This window comes from Phyllopteryx taeniolatus, chromosome 20 (genome assembly GCF_024500385.1).
Source record: "Phyllopteryx taeniolatus isolate TA_2022b chromosome 20, UOR_Ptae_1.2, whole genome shotgun sequence".
Classification (NCBI taxonomy): domain Eukaryota; kingdom Metazoa; phylum Chordata; class Actinopteri; order Syngnathiformes; family Syngnathidae; genus Phyllopteryx; species Phyllopteryx taeniolatus.
Genome location: NC_084521.1, coordinates 578630 through 586132, shown reverse-complemented (window position 1 = coordinate 586132; position 7503 = coordinate 578630). Strand labels below are relative to the sequence as shown.

At 43.2% G+C, this 7503-nt stretch overlaps 1 long non-coding RNA gene across 1 annotated transcript; it reads right to left on the bottom strand.

The window, feature by feature from the left end:
* Positions 1 to 2965: 2965 nt before the first annotated feature.
* Positions 2966 to 6646, bottom strand: LOC133470535 (uncharacterized). Its single transcript, XR_009786011.1, has 4 exons — positions 6567 to 6646; positions 4842 to 4882; positions 4272 to 4421; positions 2966 to 3156 (listed from the first exon to the last, which is right to left on the bottom strand). It is a non-coding gene; the product is annotated as an uncharacterized LOC133470535 (long non-coding RNA).
* Between the last annotated feature and the right edge of the window lie 857 nt (positions 6647 to 7503).

Here is a 7503-nt window from a genome sequence, read left to right as displayed (position 1 = left end):
CAATACTCGCTGCATCTCTTCTAGTAGAGCTCAGTGCCGCCACCCGTCATGTTGTGGAATAACACGGTATAAGGTGCGCAACTCTCCTTTAGGACTTGGTCATATACTGTAAACCCATAAAAATGTTACGTTTCTGTCATCGACTTTTGTACCTGATGCTTTCTCAGCTTTTATGTGTTTTTTGGGGTATAAATACTATTGTTTTTGCATTGTGTATTGTTTTAAAAGGACAATTGTCTTAGCAGCAACATTTCTATTCTTCCACGCGGATGCTATCTCAGCACGCTTCCTTCCATTCCCAGGATTGCGATAAACTATTGAGCGCATGTTTGTTTCCGCATCTCCTCGCCATAGATGCGTCTGCGCCCAATCTGAGTGGAAAGTTCACCAGTGTTGCCGCGTAGAAGCGCAGGCGACACTAATGCAAACATTTGACGTTTGCTGCTGTGTCAAGACTGGCTGCCGTCAAGGATTTTCACCAGTTGCTTTGGTCCAATATTTGTCAAATAATCCAGCCAAAATCCAGAATTTCTTTCCTGAGGTTTCTCCATAGCCTGACCATCACGTGTCCCACCTGTGTTGTCGAATTCATAGAGAGTGCATAGCGTCAAGTATGTCATATTGACTGGTGTCGGGTCAGGTGACCAGCCCATTAGCGCGCCTGTTGGTTGGTGCACCCTGTGACCTCCCCGAGGCAAAGCACCCACATTGCGATGCACGCCCGCAACCGTACCAACTTTCTTTTCCTTGGGAGGAGGCTGTGAGCAGAATTTCCTTCGACTCGTTTTCGTCTCCCTTTTACAGCAAAACATTTACGGCAAAGCTTCAAGCTGTTTATTTGAAGTTGATTGTGAAAATGTCACACACAACGAGAGAGAGTTCAACATTGTACACTGATACACCAACATTTTCAACCAAACCATATCCATCCATCAATTTTCGGAACCGCTTATCCTCACAAGGGTCGCGGGAGTGCTGGAGCCAATCCCAGCTATCTTCGGGCAGGAGGCGGGGTACACTCTGAACTGGTTGCCAGCCAATCGCAGGGCCAGCCAATCGCAGGGCACATACAAACAAACAAGCATCAGCACTCAGCACTAACCTATCATGCATGTTTTTGGGATGTGGGAAGAAACCGGAGTGCCCGGAGAAAACCCACGCAGACACGGGGAGAACATGCAAACTCCACACAGGTGGGACCGGGGATTGAGCCCCGGTCCTCAGAACTGTGAGGCAGACACTCTAACCATGCCACCCCAAACCATATCATTTCATCAAAACAAAAGCCCGCTAGCTTAATGCTAACACATATTGTGAAACGCCATAGACGGAATAATTGAAATGAGCATAGATGTTATGGTATTTGTAAGCCTTAAAAAAATGCTACTTTAACCCACACAGAGCAGCATCACATACAAATATTGCAACACATACAAATATTGCTTTCTGCTTTGAGGGAACACCGACTACAAGTAGAGCTTACTTGGACAGGACAAGCCAAAAGTCGCAACAATATTCGGTGACCTTCTCTGCCTCTTCTTCTTGTTTTGAATTAAGCTGCATTTTCCCCAGTAATGCTCAGTGCTGCCCAGCATATTGTGCCACAACGTGGCACACAAATCTAAATTCAGACTTGAAAATGTTTTCACTAAAACGGACATGTTTGTATGCCCAAAATGTTTGGAAGGTGAATATTCAACTTTGTTGTTTGTAAGCAGGTGCTAGCAATACGCTAACATGTTAGCATGAAGGGGCCGGCAGGCTCTGACCCCCGTCAAAGTCGTCCTGCTTTCGCTCCCGCCGTAAGAAGGAGTCCATTCATCTGCACTACCCAAACGCCGGCATTGTTACCGTTTTTTCTTTTTTTTTTGTAGTGGAGCCATTTAAAAGCCGGCGAACAACGGCACTCATTGACTGATCCTCGATTAGCTCCGACTCAGCACGTCTGCGAGAGGGTCAGATTTGCCCACCGTGCTCGCCGGTTGCCACGCAGGACAGATTGCGTTACTCACCCGAGTCGAGTTTCCTGTTCACACGCACGCGCACGCACGGTGTCACTACTCTCACGTTGCCGCCTCTCAACGCAGCAGACACATTGACCCCCCCCCCACCCCCCGCTCGGGCAAAAGTAATGGGACACATACAGAATGGCAAATCTGTATTCTGCCAATCAGGAAGTGAAGAAATTGTCAACAGCAGCGCTTTTATTTTGGGACGCTATTGGTTGTCTACCGACGTAATATGGACAAAGGTATTGGGACCCCTACAGGAAGTGACAAAAGTGTTTCCTGTCAACAAAGTCACTTTTATTTTGAAAAACGACCATCTGCCACATGTACAATATGGACAAAAGTATTGGGACAGAGAAAGAGAAAGTGAAAAGATACTATAAATATACTTTATTTTGTAAAGCCATCTTTTACTAGGGGCACGGTGGGCGACTGGTTAGAGCGTCTGCCTCACAGTTCTGAGTTCAGTTTGCATGTTCTCCCCGTGCCTGCATGGGTTTTCTCAGGGCACTCCGTTTTCCTCCCACATCCCAAAAACATGCATTAATTGGATACTCTAAATTGCCCGTAGGTGTGACTGTGAATGCGAATGGTTGTTTGTTTGTATGTGCCCTGCGATTGGCTGGTAACCAGTTCAGGGTGTACCCCGCCTCCTGCCCGATGACAGCTGGGATAGGCTCCAGCACGCCCGCGACCCGTGTGAGGAGAAGCGGCTCAGAAAATGGATGGATCGATGGATGGATCTTTTACCTCATTTTGGATGTGGGTAAAATTATTATGACATCAACAGGAAGTGAAAAAAATATAGTGTCAACGGTTATGCTTTTATTTTGTAAAATGATAATCTACCCACCTTTGTGATACGGACAAATAGATTGCAACACCTACAAGAAGTTTCTATGTACAGTACACCGTCAACAGTGATCCTTTATTTTGTAAAAAAAAAAAAAGGCCTTCGACCTACCTGTGGATAGAGAGAAAAAAATGGCACACATACAGGATGTGAAATATACTGTTAAAATAATTTGATTTTGTAAAAGTGTCATCTACCTTCCAAAATATTTGGACATGCATACCCTGTCAAGCGTCATGCTTTTCTTTTGTAAAGCCAATGTTTGATGCGGGCAAATCGTCTGGGGACGTCTTCCTGCTCAAATGTACAAACAAAGTGTCAATCGTGCAGCAGCTCCACATTCCTCCGCTATCTGTCATCTACGTTGCTGGCGTTCGGTGCGTTGTGTCCATGGGGCGACACAGACTTGATCCCATCATCGCCGACATCCTATTTTGGCTTCGTTTGCCAATCGCCGACGCCATCTTATCTTTACGTCGAGGTGTGCAAATGAGGAATTTCCTGGCCTCCGTCGGGGCGCCGCGCACCACTCGTCCGAAGAGAATTTGAGCTTGATTTGGTCTCATGACACAAGCGGAGCGCTTGTGTCTTTCCCGTACAACAAGCAAGCGTCTCACTGATAGCAGCCAGTGAAAAGCGGGATTAACAGGAGGATAACCAGAGAATACAGCTGGAGGAGAAGTGATTATATATGCAATGTGACGTGTGGAATGTATTGAATTGTTAAAATTTTGAATGAGACAACTTGAAGTTGGAATTGTTTGAATCGTGTAAAAGGAGGTCTATATGTCCAATAGCTTTTCATTTTGGAATTTTATAGGGGGGGGGGGGGGGGGGGGGGGAATGGTCAATTTACCTCTGTGCATGTCCTGAATAAGATGAACCGTGAGAAGTTAGAAGGGTTTGAATGGGTCAAGAAATGTCGAAGAACAAAGGAAATATGTCAAGTAGCTCACAATGCACAAAAGGAGAAAATCAAGCAAAAGCCAAGTTAGGTTCCTATTGATTATGAAACTTCAACATATCGTCAACAATAATTATTTTTAAAATGCCTAAATAGACATTGTGATATGATAAAAACATTAAATCCATTTTAAAACATCGAGATGCAAAAGAAATGCAAAACTCCACACAGGACTTTGCAACTGGTTAAAGCGGAGTTTGTGTGTAGATGAAAGGGCAAAATATGTAGCAAAAAGCATTTCTAAAATAATGTGTAAGTTTAAAAAGGAGACAAAAAGATATCGTTTCAATGAACACCAGATTCGAGTTGGAAAATTGTATGCATTTAGTTGCCAACTACAAACTGCTTTCATTTTTTAGCAATTACAGAAAAGCAACATGCGAGAGGGCAACCCTGAAAATCTGCATTGCACTCTTTCATAAGCATCAGCTCAGCCTCAATTCACCTTTTTGGGGGCTGGCGGCCTGCTTACATAACGTGTTACATCACCAGCGCCGGCATCTTCAACGTCACATCGCATGCCGCCATCTTGCAGCCCTCCCGCTGGTGTCACGTGATCTTTGACGATAACATGCAACATTCTTCCACGTGAGACCTTCACCAAAGATAAAAGATATCAGCAGTATATTACCGATCTATTTAAAGAGATGAACTTGAAAACTCTAACTATCATTACATTTGCATTAACACAGCTAAAATGATTTTATTATTTTTTTAAAGGACACAAATGTCCAGCAAAGAGCCCACATGGTTAACTTAGCTAAGTGTTAACAAATGAATGATGGTGCCAATAAACGATATTTGCAGATTTCTTTTATCATAAAGTGATAATCTCTCATCCATATCTCGCTTGATGACATTTTTAACCTCGTCAGGAGGAAGTCAGTCGCTCGCAGCGACTTTCTGCTAAAAGAGATCATCATCTGACACACGCCCAACAGATTTCATCATCATCATCATCCTCCTCGGCCAATTTCGTAGAAATGGACGTTTCATCATCATAATGTCCACTGACCTTCGGCTGCTCAGATTTGGATTGGCAGCAACTCCCCAACCCTGTTGACAAATGGATGAAGTTGGAGAAAAAGTACAAATCTCCCATTTCTTGACGGCGAGATCCTAACGAATACTTTATAAGGTCTTTCCATATCTTGAAATGGGTTTAAAGAATATAGAAAAGACAAAAAACATTTGGAAAGTACACTGAACTGTCTGTGTTTCCACCACATCTCCACCTGTTGGTCCACTTGGAAGCAGTAAAACAGCGTGACAACAGCAATAAAACCAAATAGCAAAAATGACTGATGATAAATTCATTTTTAGCCCAAAATCAGTGGTGAAAAACAAAATATACATTTTCCCATTCATGTCAGACAGGCTATGAAAAATTTTGAACCAATCTGTGGGTTGTAATTCGATGTAGACAATTATGATGTGGATATTGTTGGCCCGCAATTAAAAATGCGTGCATGGAAAAAAAAGACAAAGAATGTAAGCGTAAAAAAAAAAAAAAAAAAAAAAAACATTTACAGCGAATGTTGGGCAATATCGTACGGTCATCTTATCGTGTCATCTTAAACTGGAAGTAGCTTATCATCAAGTCAGCTCGTAGAAATAGGGGCAGTAAAAATCAGCAGATTTATGGCATAAACGACAATAAATCAAATTCAAAAGAAAAGCGGAAGCAATGTGAGAAGATGCCTGGGAAAACAACATTTGATTTCACTTGACATTCAGTAGGAATGACTTCATTTAACTATTTCATGCTTTTTCAACAAGAGAAGATGCTTCAAATTGAAGACATTTGAATTATGTAACAAAATGTGTGGCTGTGTGTGTGTGTTTCTCCTTTAATAAGCTGCTGTTTGGAGATAAGGATGATTGCGGCTCACTAAGTGCATCGGAAAGCAGTTACGTGTTCCTCCTTGTCCCTCTACCCTTTATGTGTGTGTTTGTGTGTGTGTGTACTCAGGCCTCAGACACACACACGCACACACGCACGCACGCTCACATACCTTAGAAGAATCATGAATAAGAAATCTCAGTCTTTTGGGTTTGACCTCCCATCTTCCACAATGAGACTGTGTTTGTTTGTATGTGTGTGTGTGTGCGTGTGTGTGTGTGTGCGCGCGCGCATTTGTGTGTGTGCGTGTGTGTCAATGTTGGCAAAGCAAACACAAGTGTCCATCATTTGTAGTCTAAACACATGAACACACTAATTAAAGTGTTGATTGAGATGGAGTGGACCCATGCAAAGGGATGAACTGCACTTATGCAAGTCTACAATATGCGTGTGTGTGTGTGCGAGTGTGTGTACAGGCGGCCATGAGAGTTGACAGGTTCAAAGGTAACTCAGACATCTGCGACATCCTGCTAACTGACGTTTGCGTTACTCTACGTGTCAGGCCTGCGGGCTGGCGGAGTAGCCGCAAATTGTACTCAAGTACTGTTACTTTAAAAAAAAAAAAAAAAAAAAAAAAAGTTTGACTCAAGTCAAAAGTTAAAAGCAGTCCTCCAAATACTCGAGTACTAACTGGTGAGGACCTTCTGACATACTTTTTTAGTCAAAGCATGAAAAAATATTAAATAGGAATGTGTAAATTCAGATATTACCCAACAATATCACTTTAATGGAAACAATAATATATTAAATCTTAATAAAAGAACAAATTCTGTCACAGGAAATTGCCTGAAATGAACTTTCTTTGTTTCCACTCATGAAACAGCACAAACGTCTCACCGGGCAGAAATGAATTCGCCGTTCTTTTCTTGATCGTTTTCAGCAGCTTTCACGAAAATGTGTCATTTTGAAAACTTGGTCATGTGACGGCCCGGCTCCATTTGATTGGTCAAATGGAGCCCCACGTGGCTAGTTGTTCCGCTGGATTGGTCAAAAGAGTCACGTGACGCCGCCAAGGCGCAAGTCTCGCTGACAAACCGAAACGAAACAGTTAATCGATTGCGCAAGCAATCATAGATGAATACAAAATAAAAAGAGCAAGCGCAATGCAGCTCGGTGTAACGGGATAAAAGTTTTGTTTCTTCTTAACAAAAATACTCAAGTAAAAGTAAAAAGTATGTTACATGGCAAGTAGAAATGATCCCAAAAATCAAAGTAAATGTCATGTTGTTAACCTTTAGTTAAGCCAAATGAAGAAATTGGACCTCAAATGCTTTTCTTAGAAATTTCTTGTTATTTCATCAATACTTCTGGGGCTTTTATTTTTATTTCACTTTTTTTAATTGTAATGGGCGCGTATCTGTAGACAGCCTGTTGCAATTTTGTCTAACGCGAGTGCCCCAAATGAGGGCGAGCGGCTCCTATTTGGAGTCACAACAAGACGTGTTTGCGGCTCCGTGCGGATTACGGGCGCCTGCTTCCTGCTAATCAACAAAGGTCCCAGCGTTTTTATTGGCTTGTGTGCGCTTATGTCGAGCGGCTTACGGCTCACAGTGCGGCTGGCCGTTCTGCGGGAGAAGCGGCGCGCGCTCACGGCTTAAGCGCTTGTAGCGTCTCACTCTCGTGGGCTCGTGAAGGTCACCGGTGGGGGAAGTTCGCAGATCTCATTATCGCCGTCCGTAAGGTCCCCGTAATCTTCTGCTGCAAGGACGCAGTCGCACTCGAGCGCTTACTTACGAGCAACAACGTGCAGGACACGTTAAGGACGTCAGTTAGC